Genomic DNA, 20,075 nt, shown 5'->3' with positions numbered 1-20,075 from the left:
GTCGCTTTTGCTATAGGTGATTTCTGTCGTAAAAAGTAATGCAGTTATACATCTGTGTTACCAGCTACATTTATTGATTGAATAAAAATTCGTGCAACGTATTCCAGCGTCAGAAACAACCTTTCATTTCGCTAAAGTTAGGTTTTCCACATCATGAGCTCCTCTTCGAAGACATCAATAGGAGGCGTGAAACATATTTCATGAGATTTACAAGTGTGCTGATGCGAATATTATTCAGTTTCTCCCTGTTTTTCAGTCCTGATATCGTGTACAATACACTCAGGAATTAACATTTGCGCTGCAATCCGAGGAAACCGTGATGGTCGTGAGACATCAACACAGCGTTAATGACACTGCTTCGGCTTTTTTCTTGACGCAAGTTCCCTAACGTCACAACTCAAAAACTCGCACGTTCATCCTTATAGGTTACCGCATATTCAACGCCTTGCATATTTTCATAAACATTTCTTGCACCAGTGCACGAAGCAAGTAGACATGATTACGACATAATGTTCGTTGTGCTGTTTTACATGGCTCTCCTTCGTTTTCTTCTTATATTTTTCATCACATATGTATTGCATTTGTTCACTTCAGCTGTTTGGTATTATGTTATTAGATTGTTTCCTTTTTTATGTCCAAATTTGTAGGTGTTACTGTTAGGGATATATGTGACTTCGATTGCTTTGCTGATGTAACTCACTGCACGCGTGGGTTTCTCTCAGATCCATTATGTCATTGGATTAAAAAATGCTGTATATGTTACGTGCTGATTTTGTTTTGAATCCATATTAATGATATATTTTATTATGTAATTATATGATGTGATTTATCTTCCTTTTTAATCATAAATAATCGTATATTCTTCAATCATGCTATATGTGTCTAGACTGGCAGCATGTGCTGAACAAACGACGTTGGATTCTAGTAAAACTGTTGGTTTTTCTATCATTATTCAAGTAGTTTTAGTCGAACTCGTCTAAGTCTTTTGCGATCTTCCCTGGAGATAAGGCATCTACCGCTGTTCCCATTCGGTGTAACACTTCATCTAAAACTGTTGGGTGCGGAATCACGTAGATGAAGTCTTTCACAAACACCTCAGCAAGAAAGAAAGATACGAAAGACATAGGCCCCTTACTGCCAATTCGTCGTTGAGACAGCTCATTGTTACGAAGTGCTGTTACATGTATCAGAATGATGATGCTCCATCGTTTAAAAAAATAATAAAGAAAATGATGTTGTCACAGTTGCATCCATCTTTTCCGCAAAAAAGAACTAGCAGTAAATCTCTTCCAGGAAAGAGGCACAAAACACATGAAGCTTTGGAATCTCCGTCCTGCTGGACTGGTGTGCATGTGACTGCTATATTCCAAATCACTTACGTTATAGTCTTAACACTTTTACACTTAAATAGAATGGTTCCTCATCACTGAACACTAAACATAAATGAAAGTGGTGTCTTCCATCTGCGCTTGTTGTTTAGCATTCCCTCTCCATCTGCTATTTAACGCCATCACATGGGCTTGTAGCAATCGAAACCGTGAAAAATTATGAATGACAGTGCTGGTAAACCTCTTACGTTATTTGATTTTCAAACAGCTGAGGAAAACTGAACGCACTGAGACATTTTATGATCAACAGTTCCTGACATCCAGTCTTACAAATTTCCTTTTTCTGACGGACACACGTCCAGATCGTCCGCTCTCAAAATCCTGACATCTCTCTCCCCACATCCACCACTGCTGGCGGCTCACCTCTAATTGCACAACGCTACACACTGTTCACATCCAACTGCCCAACACTACAATAGCGAATATTCCAACAATGCCAACCAGCCACAGATTACATACAGCATAGTCAGTGATTTTAATGCAGAGCGCTACGAGGCGTTACCAACATAAAATCCTAAACAGCCTACTTACAACCTTTGTTGTTTGAAATACCAATTGTCCAAAGACATGGCAGACACACTATTTCCATCAACGAATCCTCAGAACTGTAAGGAGTGCAGGGCTGTAACTTGGACGAAAAACACCCGATTCGGTCGTAGGTGACGTGCTAGTGTTGAAATGGGATGTGCAAAACACCTTTAGTTACTGCCTTATCGCCATCTCGACCCGTCGCCGTTACATAATGAAGAAACGTGCGTGCAGGCTACTTGTCCCTGAGAGAAACCTATCGGCAACCACATGAACCAACTGCCTTCAAGTGATGGAGAGGTACACTTTCAGTTTCGATAATAAAGTTAAAATTTAGTGCAATATCTTCATGCGTTTAGGAGATAAGCTCCTGTAAAAATGAATAAAGATTCTGTACGGAACACCGTGAACTCTGAGCAGTGAAGTGAATGAATGGACTGAATGTTATTTATGGTATAAAAAGTCTGTCTCTGAATGTAACCAAGACTAACCGGATACATTTTTAGAGAAAACAAATTTGCAGCATTAATCAGTCGTGATTGTTTGCTGTCAGGTGTGGTACACAATACTGTCCGACTGTGTTACGGTCTCCAGTGAGTTGTTACGTTTATTCACGTTGAAACACAAACTTGGCGGCGCTGACATACTGATTACTGTACTACAGGAACCTCCACTTTCAGATGATGCGCTGTCATGGAATTACAGCAAAATCCCGTGGCAGAGGGAGGGGTATGACAAGTAAATAGAAAGACAATTAATTCGAAATGCGGAGGTGAACTAGAAATAAAATGTATAGGTTGTAATATTTATCCAAGTAATTCTTGAATTATATACGAGAATTCCTCAAGGGGTAGTTTTAAATAGAATACACAACGACGTGCTGGAGAGTAATGCCTCCGAATTTCTTTATTCTGTTCTCAGTATCAGTTGCCGTATTTAAATGGATGCATACTACTCGGTCGACTTTCTCGCTTCACTGAAGCAAGTATGAATCCTCTGCCGCTAGAGGGAACCGAATTCTAGTGTGTAACATGGTAGTGCGTGAGAAACACAGTGCTGTAATCGAGTTTGTAACCCCAGAATACGTGCCTCCAACTGAAATGACATGCAAGGTCACACAGGAATGCTGCGACGTCTGCAACAGTCCGACGCCTTAGGTTCACTGTGATCGATCATACTCCATAAAGCCACGAGTTGGCCCCACCCGATGTTCATATTTCTAAACCTTAAAGATCATCTTCGAGGACTTCACTATGAGAGTGATAACGCATTGCAAGTAGAAGTGAGAATGTGGATCGTCAACAAAGTCAAACATTCTACGGTGATGGAATCAAGAAACTGGTCTCTCACTGGAAGAAATGTGTTTGTGCCAAACTATGTTGAGAATTTAGTATGTAAACATGAAGAATGAAGATGTAGAATATTTCTGAAGTTTTTAAAGTTTAAGATGATTTAAAAGTTTTCAAATTAATTCGGAGGCTTTGCTTTTCAGCAGGCCCTGGTACTGTACTGGTACTGTATACGCTTTTTTTACATACTGCGTGTAAGTAAGTTCGTTATTAACCTAATGTGAAAGAGGTTACAAGACAAAAATACCTTTTTGTAGAAGTAAGAGGTATATCTTTATCTTACACTGTACTTTAAAAGCTTGTTGCGCATGTGATGCACATTTCTTAGTAGTAAAACGGTCTGAAATTGTACGTTACTAACAATAATATGTGATGGTGTATTATATCGCCATAGTGAAATCGTCTCTCTACGCTGCGCTAATGTTCTCATACGTGTGAGCATCACTGATATATGCCAGAATACTGACTGCAGCCACTGACAGTGACATAATAATACTACCTTTTCACTTTCTACAGTAAGCCAAAAACCATTAAAATATGACATGCTATTGTTAACTGCTCGTCTATAATCACAGTGAGAAACACCAAAGAGAAAGCGAGTGCCCCAGGGAAGTGCGGTAGGTCTGCTATTGTTTTCTATCTACATAAATGATCTTTTGGATAGGGTGGATAGCAATGTGCGGCTGTTTGCTGATAATGCTATGATGTACAGGAAGGTGTCGTCGTTAAGTGACTGTAGGAGGATACAAGATGATTTGGACAGGATTTGTGATTGGTGTAAGGAATGGAAGCTAACTCTAAATGTAGATAAATGTAAATTAATGCAGATTAATAGGAAAGAGAATCTTGTAATGTTTGAATACTCCATTAGTAGTATAGCGCTTGACACAGTTACTTCGATTAAATATTTGGGCGTAACATTGCAGAGCAATATGAAGTGGGACAAGCATGTAATGTCAATTGTGGGAAAGGCGGATAGTCGTCTTCGGTTCATTGGTAGAATTTTGGAAAGATGTGGTTCATATGTAAAGGAGATCGCCTATAAAACACTAACACGACCTATTCTTGAGTACTGCTGGAGTGATCCCTATCAGGTCGGATTGAGGGAGGACATAGAAGCAATTCAGAGGCGGGCTGATAGATTTGTTACTGGTAGGTTTGATCATCACGCAAGTGTTACAGAAATGCTTCAGGAACTTGGGTGGGAGTCTCTGGAGGAAATGAGGCGTTCTTTTCGTGAATCGCTAATGAGGAAATTTAGAGAACCAGCATTTGAGGCTGACTGCAGTACAATTTTACTGCCGCTAACTTATATTTTGCGGAAAGACCACAAAGATAAGACAGATTAGGGCCCGTACAGAGGCATATAGGCAGTCATTTTTCCCTCGTTCTGTTTGGGAGTGGAAAAGGGAGAGAAGAGGGTAGTTGTGGTACAAGGTACCCTCCGCCACACACCGTATGGTGGATAGCGGAGTATGTGTGTAGAAGTAGAAGTAGAAGTTACAGAAAGCTGCAATGAAACCCGAAATGCATATTCATTATCGTGTATCATAATGTCATTGATACAGTTGTACTAACGATACGATTCTTTTACTAGTTCTTTTGTTTAATTGTGGCAAGTGTGTTTTGTGGCTGTGACTGTCACTGCTGATCTGTGTTATCTGGCGGAATTTGTGGGAGAATATTCTGTCACATCAAAAAACGTTATTTGGTAGATGATAATTGGAACTTTGCTTGTATAAATTGACTTCATCCTCTTTGAAGATCTATCACTCACTAACTGCGTGTGGCATTATTAGTCATTTTATCCTGAAAACAAATCCCTTTGTTGCCATCACATCGCCTTTATTTATGATTGCAGTTATTATGATGGTAGTAAACCTCTATTTATCATTCCAGTACTTTGCCGCTGTGCATCACACATTTTCAGAGGTACTTTCAAATTTTAATTAGGTCTGTGACTAGTTCCGTTTGCGTTATTTGTCTTACGTCTGCGAAGGAAAAAGTTCTCCCTACAGTGGCACAAACTAGACCACATTTTGATGACACTGATGTGGTTACGAATTAGTTTTCAACAAAAGGAAAAAAATATGGACTGTTGTCATTTTTCAGTAATATACATGGTATTCTGAATGAGATTAGTAATAACCGCATTCTGTCGAAGTATCTGTTGCGTCTGAAGGTACACAATTTTACTAGAGGAAAATCACTGAAGTATGCATAGCTATGACTTGTTAAAGGTTGTAGAACCACTGACGCAGTAGATTTAAAGCTCTAAGAGACAGCAGCGTAAAATATCTGAAATGAAACTTCTGTCATATTCTGTTGTACTGTAGGGATTTATTCCTGGTCTCATTCGGATTAAGTTATTCTGAGTTGTTTCAGCTGATCGTATTTAGAGAAATCGCAAATTACAGTGTGATATTTATTAGCGTTTCAGTTTGTGTTTTTCAGTTAAGCCCATATGCTTCGACAGCCCACTCAAGTAATGCAATAATAACTTTTGATCACGATAATGTTTTAGGTAGATAGAAACACGAAAGTGTTAAATCTCTAATCGTTATTTTGCCTACGTGATTTAATTTTTACTGTTCTTTGTATTTTGTAAGTGTCTTCAGAAGATTCTGCTGTGAGATTATATTCGCTGAATCACAAAACAATGTTTGGCATTCGAGATTAATTACTGGAATGTTATCTTGTTTCACCTGGTTGCCGCCACTGTCGCAGAAAATCTGTGTTATCGTTACGTTGCAGATGTTTGACGATTCGCAGAAACAAAAAAGAATGACAGGAACTATCTTGTCAACGCACATTAATTTGATAAAATACCAAATAAATTCCAGCCATCACTCCAATGCGTCCACCATCTGTGAAACTGTCACTGTTAAACCATTTCAGACAACATATAAGTCTGGATGAAATATGAACACTACTTTAGCATGCAAAAATGTCGACTGCATAACGATGTATTTAATTGGAGTATTGTCACTTATTTTACGTTACGTACGCTTTGGTCTTCTCACGAAGTGGGTTCATTATGGCAATCTGTTCATAGTTCAGTCTTTTGGTGCACGAAATAACTGATAAGTTACTGTCCATAACACAGTCCTTAATTCTGGCATAATTCACGATATTTCTAACATACAAACATAAACGTCCAGTAGAATCAAAATACGCTCGCGTTTGCTAGACGAATCTGCTTCTGTCTCTCTTCTTCCCGACATGTCGTTCGTCTTGAACACCGACTATTTTCAGCGCCGATTTTTGATGATTATTGCGTCCTGAAAATCTTTCTTCTTGTTTTCTTCTTGCTTTTCTCTAAATCTTCTCTTGCCAAACTTCTTTTTCATTCTATTTTTAGAAACAGATATCTTCTAGAAATTTTTGAGTTTTTCTGTAGCAATGTCGATGCAGTAGTTTTGTGCAAACTCCTGTGGTCCACCCATTTCCACACTTTTATACCACGTCCTGCATGTCAATAGGATACTTATCTTTTCTTCTTATAATCCACTATCTTCCACCACAGCGAAAATAGTTTCTTCTTCCTGGGGATTATTATTTTTAGATTAATTAACTTATTATTTGAACGAGGCCCAACACAAACTCATTGCGCTTGCTGCTCTCCAGATAACAAAATTTCACCACACATGAATTTTTCCTGTGTTTCCAAAGTGTATATACCTAGTTTACACATAAATTACATACAATTAAATTCACATATAAATATCACAACAAATTCATATGCTACATTACATATCGTTCATATTATAACATCAAATAAACACAAGGGATTAAGAAGATATAAATAGCTACAATCTTTATTATACATGCAATTAAACATCAAAGGCTTTACGTTGTGTTGTGATAACAGAAGAAGGACATACAACTGTCACAGAACCAAATATTTGTAGTGCCTCTTAGCAGCAGCAGTATGTAAACGATGATTAAATTTTGCTCATTATACAGTAGGCTCACTCCAAAACCCATTAAGTGCTCATCTGGTCATTTTTGGGATATTTATACATTTCGTAAATGAATAGCTTTCGTGCAATTCAAACTATAATAAATGAAACAGGTATCGCAGGAATCTGTTAGGTTCCTAGTTAAATATTCTCTACAGCACTTGAATGATCGTTCCTGCATTTTTTTTTTCAATGAAATTATTTGCACAACAATATTCCATTGAGTGCACTTAATTGTTCCCAGCAGAAGGAAATCACGAGGTTTTGGAAATAACATAGATCACAAATGAATTTAATTTTTAGTGTTCTTTAATTAGTTTTGGGAGCGATTAAGTCATAATATTTTTTTGTGTTAAAAGCTGCCGACATACGGACAGACGAGGACAATTTCACAGATTTTCACACTCAGGTTGTACATAATCGTGACTTATTTAGTTTCATAATCGAGAATAGGTCTTTCAAATATTTATGTTGATCGAAATACTGTAGCACTTCTGCAGCCTCATTATGGAGGCGTGGAAAGTGTACCTGAGGAAAACAATTTAGACCTCCTGGACTCTTTTAACGTGGACGGTTTGTCTTTAAAACGGGAATTAAATTGTAGATCAGTCAGTTCCATCAGCGCGTGCACAGCTGTGCTTTCAACTGAAAATCCTACGCTCTCGAAAACAGGTCGAAAACAGATGTATGATTGGTAGTGTCTCCAAAACATTTAGAAAACTATCCTTGAAATTCTTTCAAGACCACAACGAATTCTTCAAACTTGGCGTTTCCTTTAGAGCCACTGAGCTTAGAGAACTGGAATGCCTTTTTGTGCCCTAACTTGTCCCTTGTTTTTTCTATGCGTCCCTATCAAACTAGAAATAAGTTGAAACTTCCTGGCAAATTAAAACTGTGCCGTACCGAGACTCTAACTCGGGTCCCGAGTTCCAGTCTCGGTCCGGCACACAGCTTTAATTTGTCAAGGAGTTCCATATCAGTGGACACTCCGCTGCACAGTGTAAATTTAATTCTGCATAAATAAGTTGTCCCTCATTTCAGTTTGTTATTGGGGACAGTGTGCAGTCAAATCCACTTAAAATGCGGGGTCTCCAATCCGTTGCGGAAGTTCTAATTTTCGTTACTGCCTTCCTTTTTCCTTCATAAAGTCAACAATAGCGGGCATTTTCCTTGACTTAATCATCTTACTCTGCAGTAATGTATAAAATATAAACGCTCTTCGTTCAGCTACATCGAAAACCGATGCACCTGACTCTAATAATACGTGCCATTTCGGAAGTTCGCACGGACAATTCAAAAATGGTTCAAATGGCTCTGAGCACTATGAGACTTAACATCTGAGGTCATCAGTCCCCTAGAACGTAGAACTACTTAAACCTAACTAACCTAGGGACATAACATACATCCATGCCCGAGGCAGGATTCGAACCTGTGACCGTAGCGGTCGCGCGGTTCCAGACTGAAGCGCCTAGAACCGCTCAGCCACACCGGCCGACCGCCAATTCCTTCACGTCCTCCATTACTGCAAATTTAGCACAAAGTGTTTCTTGACATACGGAACAACGATCCCTGTCTGCTGATCGTTGGAATTTTTCGCTTTTTGACTGTCAACTAAATCTTTAAAACCTTCTGCTATGTTGCAGTGTCATTTCGTAGCAAATTTGTGGTACCCGTCTATTATGTATTGAGATTACGTCATTCCATTCATTTTTAAAGGCATATGATGACTGATCGCTAGGTTGTCTCTTTTAGTGCAAACAGGCACTGAACCCTTGAAAGTTCTTCATACCAAGACCAAATAGCGAAGATTAAACGGCGCTGACACCACGATTCTGTCAAGGTGAAGAGAGTCGTGCCGATTCATTACTCCAAAGTCAGCCATTGGTCAGTGGCATCGCTTATTACAGCACCTCAGCGCCGCTCGTCATTTGCTGCAGAATAGTGTGGATAACGAGTAGCTGCTCGACCACTGCACATTCTTTTTAGCCTCCACCACGAATTCTCATTGCGTTAGCTGGACTGCTGGTAACACTTCGGAGCTCGCGACTTATTACTTCAGCAGGCTTCATGCGATTTTTTGCAACCACCCTCCGCAATGTTCGACGGCCCCTGTCCATTAGTAGATTAGGTGCGTCTGGTCTTGGTTTAACAGTGGTTGTTCCTTAGCGTAACCTCTGCACATTCAGCACAGTAACAGACCGTTGGCTTGGGATGCTTTAGAAGGGTTCAAATGTCCCTATTGACTTTCTCACTCGGATGACATGCAATGACTGGTCCACGTTCCAAGTCACTGAACTCTCCTGGCCGACCGATTCCGCTGGTTTCTCCTTCTCTAGTGACAACACGGTCCTCACCGCTTATTTTTAAACAGGCACGTCCACCTCTCGTGACAACTAATGTTCAGACCTACAGGTGTCTGGATACATTTCATCGTACGGTTCATTGCTTCAGCCTGCGTATATCTCGCGAAAAGGGAATGAAGAATTCACAAGGCCACTTACCACCAGTCGTACTTAACGCACACTTTTCGTGATTGTAAGTGGGGGGGGGGGGGGGAGAGGATGGGGAGTTCTGCAGTTGTACACGAGTTACCCTCCATCACAGGCCGTAAGGCGGCTTGCAGACTTCGCCAAAATTAGTTAAAAAACAGCCGTCGATCGCACAATTATTTATTAAAAATATGACCAGTTTCTGCCTTAGTACAAATAGTTCAAATGGCTCTAAACACTATGGGACTTAACATATGAGGTCATCAGTCCCCTAGACTTAGAACTGTTTAAACCTAAGTAACCTAAGGACGTCACACACATCCATGCCCGAGGCAGGATTCGAACCTGCGACCGCAGCAGCAGCGCGGTTCCGGACTGAAGCGCCTAGAACCACTCAGCCACACCGGCCGGCCTGCCTCTAGTTGGAGGCTTTCTTCGGATAATGAACCACCCGGCTCACAATGATGACGTTTGGAACAGTCGTGATGACGTTGTGTTTATTAGACTGTTATTGTATGACTCATAGTCAATAACTGAAATATTAGATACAAAAATGAATAACGTTTCCAAGAACGAAAAATGGATAATACACAAAACGTAGATTTTTTGTAAATGACGCACCAAAAATTAAATTCTATAAAGCGTAATTAAGTTCATCGAACCTCAATTTAATATTAAAATAATCTCAGAACTAGATGAAATATTCACTTGTCAGCTGGGGTTTAGTTGAACTAGGCCACCCTGATTGATAAGTTACAATTGTGTTACCGAAAACCAAGAAAGTCACCAATTAAACGGTATTTCCCACCAGTCCAGCACTATAGCCTAGAGCCACAGTTTTCGGCGACTTGATCCAAGAAACTAGGCGTTTAACTGTCCTGTCCTCCGTTTTTCGTCTAGTTTGATGCTGTGCTCCATTTATTCTTATACTACACTTTCCTTTTTAATACCTAATCTTATGAATACCGTTTCATCTCTGCTTGTTTTCACTGGTCGTCATCGTCATCGTCGTCGTCGTCGTCATCGTCTTCGTCTTCGTCGTCGTCGTCGTCGTCAGCACCAACCATTTAGCATCCACTGTTCGATACACATTTCATCTAGACTTTTACATATATTATGGTCTTCAGTCACTCGTATCTGTGTTGCCTCTGAAGTACTTGTATATCACGTACGAAATTTCCATTAAATCATCCTTTCGTTCTTTTCCTATCTCCTGCAATCCAATAATTTCGGTTCATCAGCCACCCATGCTCCTGGTAAAACGCTCCACTAAACTCCATTTCATTTTCTTTGGAGTCATAATTACGTCTTCCAATGCAGTCTGTTCCCTGATTCATTTGTTTTCCTATCTTGATCAAATATCCTTTACACCTTTCGTTTCTTAACTAAAGATATTTCACTTATGTCTAAAGCAAAATAATGTGTACATAACGTAAAAGTAATCGTTATTTAGATATTACTGTATGTTTCTGTGTACCCAAGAATATAGGCTTTAGTGATTTTAGAAAGGACCACGATATTGAGATTTTAGTATGTAATTGTGAAATTAGCCGCGACAGATTGAAACAATTATTCTGGATATAAGTAGTTTTTCAAACTGTATATTAATTGTCAGTGTACAATTGAGGGGAACCCTTACTAATTTGAGGGCTAATCCCTTCTCAGTCGCAGATGTTGAATTTTCCCTATTTTTAAAAGCCTGAAGGTGCTTTCGCTGGCTCTCTCTGCTTTGTTTTATTATTGCTCGGGTAACAACTAATATATGAGGTATAATATGTTGCTACAAAAAGAGCTCCGAAATACCTTTTAGTGATGCTGTGCTGTGACTTTCTTTGGATCATTAATTTTCAACAAAACAAAATATATTATGTTCTTATTATTCTGGATCTGGCCTTCTATTAAGGGAACATTTTTTCGTTACTGTAACTCGCCAAAAAAAATCAACATATCTTCCTTCCTTTACAGTTATTGAAAAAGTTAATGAAAATTATTTCGTTATCATTACTGATGTTACAGTACGCTATGATTGTTCAACATCAAAATTTTGCCGTGGATTTTTGTTAACAGTAAAACACCAATAACTACCACGACTAACACGAGAACATGAGACTATTATCATAGAAAAAGATGTTTTTACTATAATGTTTGCCAGACCAGAACTACGCACAGCTGGATTTCTTTTATGTTATGAAGGTAAATTATCTTTTTGAACTGTTAATAATATATTATCAGAAGCCCGCGTCAACCAGTAAAACATATAATAAAATCTGCTGCTCTGCTCTGCAATTCCGAAAGTTGAAAGAAATCATTTTAGTTTACTATTACCTGTCCGCTTCTTTGCGGTATAATTGGTTTCATTTAATGCAGTTTGAATGCGCCGCGGCAGCGGCTCGTTCGTTCGTAGCGCAGCTCTGCACCACGAGTAATATTTAAACAGCTGAAAACGTCTTAAAAGGATGGGATAAAATACCAGGCAAGCTTATTACAAATCATAATGCAAGTTTTCACTAAATAACTCTATTCAATACATTTAAACAGATTCAATTATTACACACCTTTACAATGAGAACGTAATGGCGCACGTCTCTCAATCTTGACAAAAGTATGCTACGCAAGAATACAATATAACGTCACAGGCCCTTCCTACTCACGTAACTGCAAGAAGACGACAGAGAAATTAATGTTCGGTCACTACTATTTAAACTTGTCACATATTCTCACCTTTGTCTGATGTTTAATAAGTATCGTCTGTGGGGGTTTCAGTACTCGCCGACACAGATATTATTTAAAAAAAAACAGTACATAATTCTATACAAGTACAAAACCTGACAAATAATGCTTTCACATTATTACATAAAGTTCACACAATCGTTGTCCACGCAACTACAATCATCCAGTTCAATTATTCTTTCCTCCTTTTTTTTACAACATATAAGTATTTTTTCAAACTATATATTAATTGTCAGTGTAAAAATGAGGAGAACCCTTACTAATTTGAGGGCTAAGCCCTTCTCAGTCGCATATGTTGGATTTTTCCCATATTTATTAGCCTGAAGGTGCAGAAACACACTATATTCCCCCAACTAATTCTAACGACGAATGTAACTGAAAAGGGGGCATGTAATCAAATTATCTCCGGCAACTACCGCTTAATAACGTCACAAAGTAAAATTATTACGCTGCTTATTTCTTAATAAAAAAAAGGCTACCGATAGTACCGCAGTTAAATCAAGACACAAAGTCAAAAAATAAAGATATTTTAAATCGAAGCGCTAATACAGAGACGTTGCTACTTGTATGTATGGCATGAGGTGAAAATAAAACACATCCTTATACGGGACGTGACATCAGGTAACATACAACAATAGGTCACAGGGATTTGTCATCGAAGGAAATTTTATATCCATTACACAATCAAAATTAACATAAAATTTGATGTGAAAATTCCTTTGGTCTCAATTTTTAAATGCTTTGAAGGAAGGGAAAGGTGACCTAAATATGACCCACAACCACAAAATTTGTATTTTTTTAAAGAAGAGGAGCAACCATATAGAAAAAGAAACTGTAAATGTCACAGTATAAGCTGCTTTAAAATGACACTTTAATTCTTTAAAGTGTAGACGAGAAAAAATAAAAACACTTTCATTTATTGCCTCAATATCTTCAATATGATGCGGCTAGTCCAAAATATGATACACGTGTGCCATTGTTATCAGCATGAAGATAGCTGAAGTCTTACAGACGATATATAGAACACGCAAAACGGTATGTATGCGTAACTGGAACTTTTGTGTGGGGGAGACGAGGTGGGTGGGTGGAGGGACTATTTCTACTTTATTTATGTCGTGAGACGTACGTCAGAGTGGACTACAGAAATGTCTCATTCGTTTTGTTGTTTCTTAAAACGTTGATGTCAACAAGCAATCGGTAATCGGTAAAAACTGTTTACAGTTATACTTAATACATTGACTCTAACAAAAAAGTAAGAAATATACAGAAGTGGATTGTGCTTCTCTCTCTCTCTCACTCTAGAGCCAAAACTTGTAGCTCATTTTCCAGTAATTTTTGTATGGTAAATACCTACCTGTTGTTGTTGTTGTCTTCAGTCCTGAGACTGGTTTGATGCAGCTCTCCATGCTACTCTATCCTGTGCAAGCTTCTTCATCTCCCAGTACCTACTGCAACCTACATCCTTCTCAATCTGCTTAGTGTATTCATCTCTTGGTCCCCCTCTACGATTTTTACCTTCCACGTTGCCCTCCAATGCTAAATTTGTGATCCCTTGATGCCTCAAAACATGTCCTACCAACCGATCCCTTCTTCTAGTCAAGTTGTGCCACAAACTTCTCTTCTCCCCAATCCTATTCAATACCTCCTCATTAATTATGTGATCTATCCACCTTATCTTCAGTATTCTTCTGTAGCACCACATTTCGAAAGCTTCTATTGTCTTCTTGTCTAAACTAGTTATCGTCCATATTTCACTTACATACATGGCTACACTCCAAACAAATACTTTCATAAACGACTTCCTGATACCTAAATCTATATTCGATGTTAACAAATTTCTCTTCTTCAGAAACGCTTTCCTTGCCATTGCCAGTCTACATTTTATATCCTCTCTACTTCGACCATCATCAGTTATTTTGCTCCCCAAATAGTAAAACTCATTTACTACTTTAAGCGTCTTATTTCCTGATCTAATCCCCTCAGCATCACCCGATTTAATTTGACTACATTCCATTATCATCGTTTTGCTTTTGTTGATGTTCATCTTATATCCTCCTTTCAAGACACTGTCCATTCCGTTCAACTGCTCTTCCCAGTCCTTTGCCGTCTGACAAAATTACAATGTCATCGGCGAACCTCAAAGTTTTTACTTCTTCTCCATGAATTTTAATACCTACTGCAAATTTTTCTTTTGTTTCCTTTACTGCTTGCTCAATATACAGATTGAATAACATCGGGGAGAGGCTACAACCCTGTCTCACTCCCTTCCCAACCACTGCTTCCCTTTCATGCCGCTCGACTCTAATAACTGCTATCTGGTTTCTGTACAAATTTTAAATAGCCTTTCGTTCCCTGTATTTTACCCCTGCCACCTTCAGAATTTGAAAGAGAGTATTCCAGTCAACATTGTAAAAAGCTTTCTCTAAGTCTACAAATGCTATAAACGTAGGTTTGCCCATCCTTAATCTAGCTTCTAAGATAAGTCGTAGGGTCAGTATTGCCTCACGTGTTCCAACATTTCTACGGAATCCAAACTGATCCTCCCCGAGGTCCGCATCTACCAGTTTTTCCATTCGTCTGTAAAAAATTTGCGTTAGTATTTTGCAGCTGTGACTTATTAATCTGATAGTTCGGTAATTTTCACATCCTGTCATCACCTGCTGTCTTTGGGATTGGAATTATTATATTCTTCTTGAAGTGTGAGGGTATTTCGCCTGTCTCATACATCTTGCTCACCAACTGGTAGAGTTTTGTCATGACTGGCTCTCCCAAGGCCGTCAGTAGTTCTAATGGAATGTTGTCTACTCCGGGGGCCTTGTTTCGACTCAGGTCTTTCAGTGCTTTGTCAAACTCTTCACGCAGTATCTTATCTCCCATTTCATCTTCATCTACATCCTCTTCTATTTCCATAATATTGTCCTCAAGTACATCGCCCTTGTATAAACCTTCTATATGCTCCTTCCACCTTTCTGCCTTTCCTTCTTTGCTTAGAACTGGGTTGCCATCTGAGCTCTTGATATTCATACACGTGGTTCTCTTCTCTTTAATTTTCCTGTAGGCAGTATCTATCTTACCCCTTGTGAGATAAGCTTCTACATCCTTACATTTGTCCTCTAGCCATCCCTGCTTATCCATTTTGCACTTCCTGTCGATCTCATTTTTGAGCCGTCTGTATTCATTTTTGCCTGCTTCATTTGCTGCATTTTTATATTTTCTCCTTTCATCAATTAAATTCAATATTTCTTCTGTTACCCAAGGACTTCTAGCAGCCCTCGTCTTTTTATCTACTTTATCCTCTGCTGCCTTCACTACTTCATCCCTCAGAGCTACCCATTCTTCTTCAACTGTGTTTCTTTCCCCCATTCCTGTCAATTGTTCCCTTATGCTCTCCTTGAAACTCTGTACAAACTCTGGTTCTTTCAGCTTATCCAGATCCCATGTCCTTAAATTCCCACCTTTTTGCAGTTTCTTCAGTTTTAACCTACAGGTCATAACAAATAGAGTGTGGTCGGAGCCCACATCTGCCCCTGGAAATGTCCTACAGTTTAAAACCTGGTTCCTAAATCTCTGTCTTACCATTATATAATCTATCTGATACCTTTTAGTATCTCCAGGTTTCTTCCATGCATACAACCTTCTTCATGTATACAATCTACCTGCATCTATAGGTATTCCTCTTTCCTCCTCAAAATTTAACGAGGAAATAATCTCCTTCACCTACGTGCACTGGATCAGTCATTGCAATATCATCTGGTGTGGATCTCCAAGGGGATCCGTGTCATACATACTGTCATCAACTCTTCAAATGGACGTAGGGACCGAATCAGTCTCTTAAGTATCATTTCTTTTCGTGTTCTAAATTTTGTCTCAGGCATAGGTTTTTGGCTCTCCTGTTTTTCGCCTACTCCATGTTTCACTGGAGGCTTTTCTTTTTTAGCAAAGAGTTTACTGCTAGAGGAATGGTCTGCCGCAGTTGCGTTGCTGGAGAATGGGAATGAAGGCAACCCGCGACACACTGCAGTGTGGCTGGTGACTGGACAGTTGGCGACAATGTATCACATTTGGGAATGTATATAATTTGGGAATGGAGCGTGTCATATTTAAGGATCCTATTGACTGCTGATAACAATCTGTATATAACATAAGTGTCAATAATGAATAACTCGCGCAGATACAGCACAATTTTCTGTGTATTTCATAAAAATTTGGCAGATATATAGTCAATATTTGAGCAAATGTGGTAAATGTTTTCCAACTGTGCACATTTATTTTCAGTGTGAAAGTGCTGTTTGTCGCAATTATATTTTAGCTCAAAAGTGAAGTTTCTAATGGAAGACAAATTGTGACTAACTATTACTAAGCAATAGCAGCATAACTAACAGTAGGAAGATTTAAAACTGGTATTGTTTCATTATGAATAGACTGGGTGTATCACTTTTTGGAAAGTTTCAACTGTATCAGCTTTAGGATATCTTACCTTATAGTTCTTGAAAATCTGTTAGTGATAGTACTTTGAGCAGGATTTTCTACTCGATTTTTCCTCTGAGATACTTGTCGATCGAAGATGACTTCCTGTCGTATGAGTGATTATAATAAATAGAATTATTTTCTTTATACCTTCCGGAACGAATGTCGTATGCAATGAATTTATGTGCGTTTTGCATGGTTCACCGTTTCTTTGCGATGAAATCAATGGAATTTTAACGTCCAAGAGTTACTCCAAAAGGAAAATGCTGAAATCTGGAATCATTTTCTCATAGTTGTCGTATCTAGTTAATAAGTGCAGAAACGGTTCAATCAGTCATGTGATCAGGGCGACTAACTGGTTGCAGTGAAATATGGATTATGAGAAAACTGGAACAGAACAAAATCGAAGCATTTGAGATGTGGTATTACAGAAGAGTGTTGAAAATAATGTGTAGTGATAAGGTAAAGAATTAGGGAGTTCTCCGCAGATTTGACGAATACATGAAGAACACTGACAAGAAGAAGAGACAGGGTGATAGGACACATGTTAACACATTGGGGAAATATTTCCATGGTACTAGAAGGAGCTGTAGAGAGTAAAAACAGTAGAGGAAGAAAGAGACTGGAATACATCGAACAAACAATTAACGGAGTAGGTTGCAACTGCTGCTCTGAGATGGAAAGATTGGCACAGGAGAGGAATTCGTGGCTAGTCGCATAAACTAGTCAGAAGACTGATGACCGAAAAAGTACAGTACCTGTACTGAACAGTTGGAAATGAGGATAAACAATATGACAAAGTATTTACAATCGAATGGCTGATACAAATATTGAGTATGTACTCAAACAGCGAGATTCCCGCATTTCGGTTTGCCTGGGTTACACTAGACATACTCGTATTAAGCTATTACAAGTTACTGTCAACAGCAGAGTGAGAATTCAGGAAGAATCACCATATACCGCCTTCTGAGATAAGCTGCAGGCATCACGCGGGCAGTCTGGCAGTGTCCTCGGCCCTATGAGATGAATGTCTTGCCATCGCGACGCCGTCCTCAGCAGACTGTTGACCAGGCGGCAGCTTAGCAGGACATAGGCAAGGCTACTATCTCGGAGCATCCGCGATTTATGACACATCTTGACTGTTCCAAGGATCCACTACAGCTGCACACTGTGTCCAAGTTTCCTATTCCGAGGGCTTAAACCGGAACTGCTGCGTGGCGAAGTGTTCTTCTGCCCTTCTTTTCTGTTCCATAGTTCACGCTCATTCCTTCGACTATTGTAGGTTTTCCAGCCAATGGGATTTTATGTTTCAATGCCAGGGTTTGTAGATCTCTGTATAGTGAAAGTATAACCAGTTTTCTGGTGGCCGCCATTCTCGTTCAGCGACTGCTTGACTAATAGAGAACAATGAAATTAGGGTCCAGGACGGTCTTATTAACGGAGACATAAGTCTACAACTGAGTCAAACGTTGAATTCTACTCTGAACGAGGAAAAGATAAATGTTCCCACATTATTAGGTTCGCACTCGAAAGCGATTGAATGGCGGCAGCCGGGAATGTCCACCACAATCACTGCCACCACCGTGGTGGTTGCAACGCCAGCGATAGGAACAGAATAATAGATACGATAACGGACAACGTATGCCGGTCACAGATTCTAGAAGAGCAGCGGCCATCGGGAATGTGATCTGGTGGACGGGGTGGGCACCGAGCTTCGGTTATTAATTAACGATGCTGTAACTGTAAGTAGTCTGTTTTTATGTTTGTATACTGGCAGCGCTATAGACTGTATTAATATCACTGACAGCGCTCTCCGCCCTAGGCCAGAGACTCTGTTGTTGGACGGACTAGGAGATAGTTAGCGAGCGGAGGGTTGGACATGTGCCCATCGTGGAGACTGAGTGTTAGTAGTACATGCATTTTGCAATGATGATGGATGTAGCTGGTAATGTTCGGGTAGGGGAATTATTGATGACTATATAATTTTTGGAACTGGATGTCATGTGGATAAGGTAAAATATGATAAAAACATTGTTTACTCTTCAACAAAAGTTTTCTTTTGCTAACAATATGCCTCCTAGTAGTTAGAGTCCATAGTAGCTAAAATCTTTTTATTTAGCTGTCTGTAGTTATTGCTTGCTTTATTTACTGTAGTTCGTGTTATGAAGATTTTCTGTGGGGTTATTGTCTTAGAGAAAAGTATGGGTTATTGATAGGATTTCTTTCAATTCAGGTCCATTCTTTTGTGTTAATTATTTAAAGCCATGTTGTCATTGTATAGCAGTCACACTGCGTTGCGCTTGTATATTGGTGGGTAAAAATTAATAGGTTAAATTGAGTTATCTTTGTCACGGAGAATTCTATAGGTCAGTGTTGAAACGATAAAAATAAGTAAAGAGGCAGTAGCAGCAGTTTCACTCAGCAGTTTAAGTAAACACTAAGAAGTTTCACGTGTGCCAACTGATTTTGTATTTCCCGCATTTCTCTTTTGTGTTGTGTATTTATTTATTTCTGACTTTGTATAAATTTCCTAATTTCCTCGTACTCCTCTGTGTAATTAGAGTCTACCGGTCTTGTATCATTCAAATGATCATCTACTTTTGTACATAAATTTGTTAACTGATCCGAAAGTTCGGCTACTTTTTCCGATAATGTGCTGATTTCCTCTGTGTGTTTTTCTGAGCCGTTTTAGTTTGTCCGTTTGTGTCCTAATCGTATCTACTGTGTCCTTTAAGTTATCCTAATTTTTTACAGCTTGCGCTACCGTATCGATAGATTCAACAGAGTCAGTTTTAACCTGCAAGGTGTGATTTTCGTGTACACTGATCTGCAGTTCTTTATATCTGCTTCATGATTGTGTACTGTGTCTTCATGTCGCAAATAATAGGCTGAAAATGCTCACAAATAGGTGTTTTTACGTCTACAGAAATGTTTTGATATTTCTATTCGATTTTGTATTTCTCAGCGGTTAAATCTTTACGTGTTTGTTCAAATGTTTGTTCAATTTTGCCTAACTTTTAAAGTTGTTGCTGTGCTTGGTTCTGGTTTTGTTGCATTGTGTCTAACTTTCGAAGATGTTGCTGTGCTTGTTTCTGGTTTTGTTCCATTGTGTCTAACTTTTGAAACTGTTTCTGTGTTTGTTTCTCTGTTTGATCAAATTTT

General features: G+C 39.0%; 1 pseudogene; it reads left to right on the top strand.

The window, feature by feature from the left end:
* LOC126335718 (protein TEX261-like) overlaps window positions 1–5,489 on the top strand; it is a 149,643-nt pseudogene extending 144,154 nt beyond the window's left edge.
* The last annotated feature ends 14,586 nt before the right edge of the window (window positions 5,490–20,075 follow it).

The sequence above is a fragment of the Schistocerca gregaria genome, chromosome 2, assembly GCF_023897955.1.
Source record: "Schistocerca gregaria isolate iqSchGreg1 chromosome 2, iqSchGreg1.2, whole genome shotgun sequence".
Lineage (NCBI taxonomy): Eukaryota > Metazoa > Arthropoda > Insecta > Orthoptera > Acrididae > Schistocerca > Schistocerca gregaria.
Note: the sequence above shows the minus strand (reverse complement) of the source record. Positions and strands in the feature narration are given on the sequence as shown.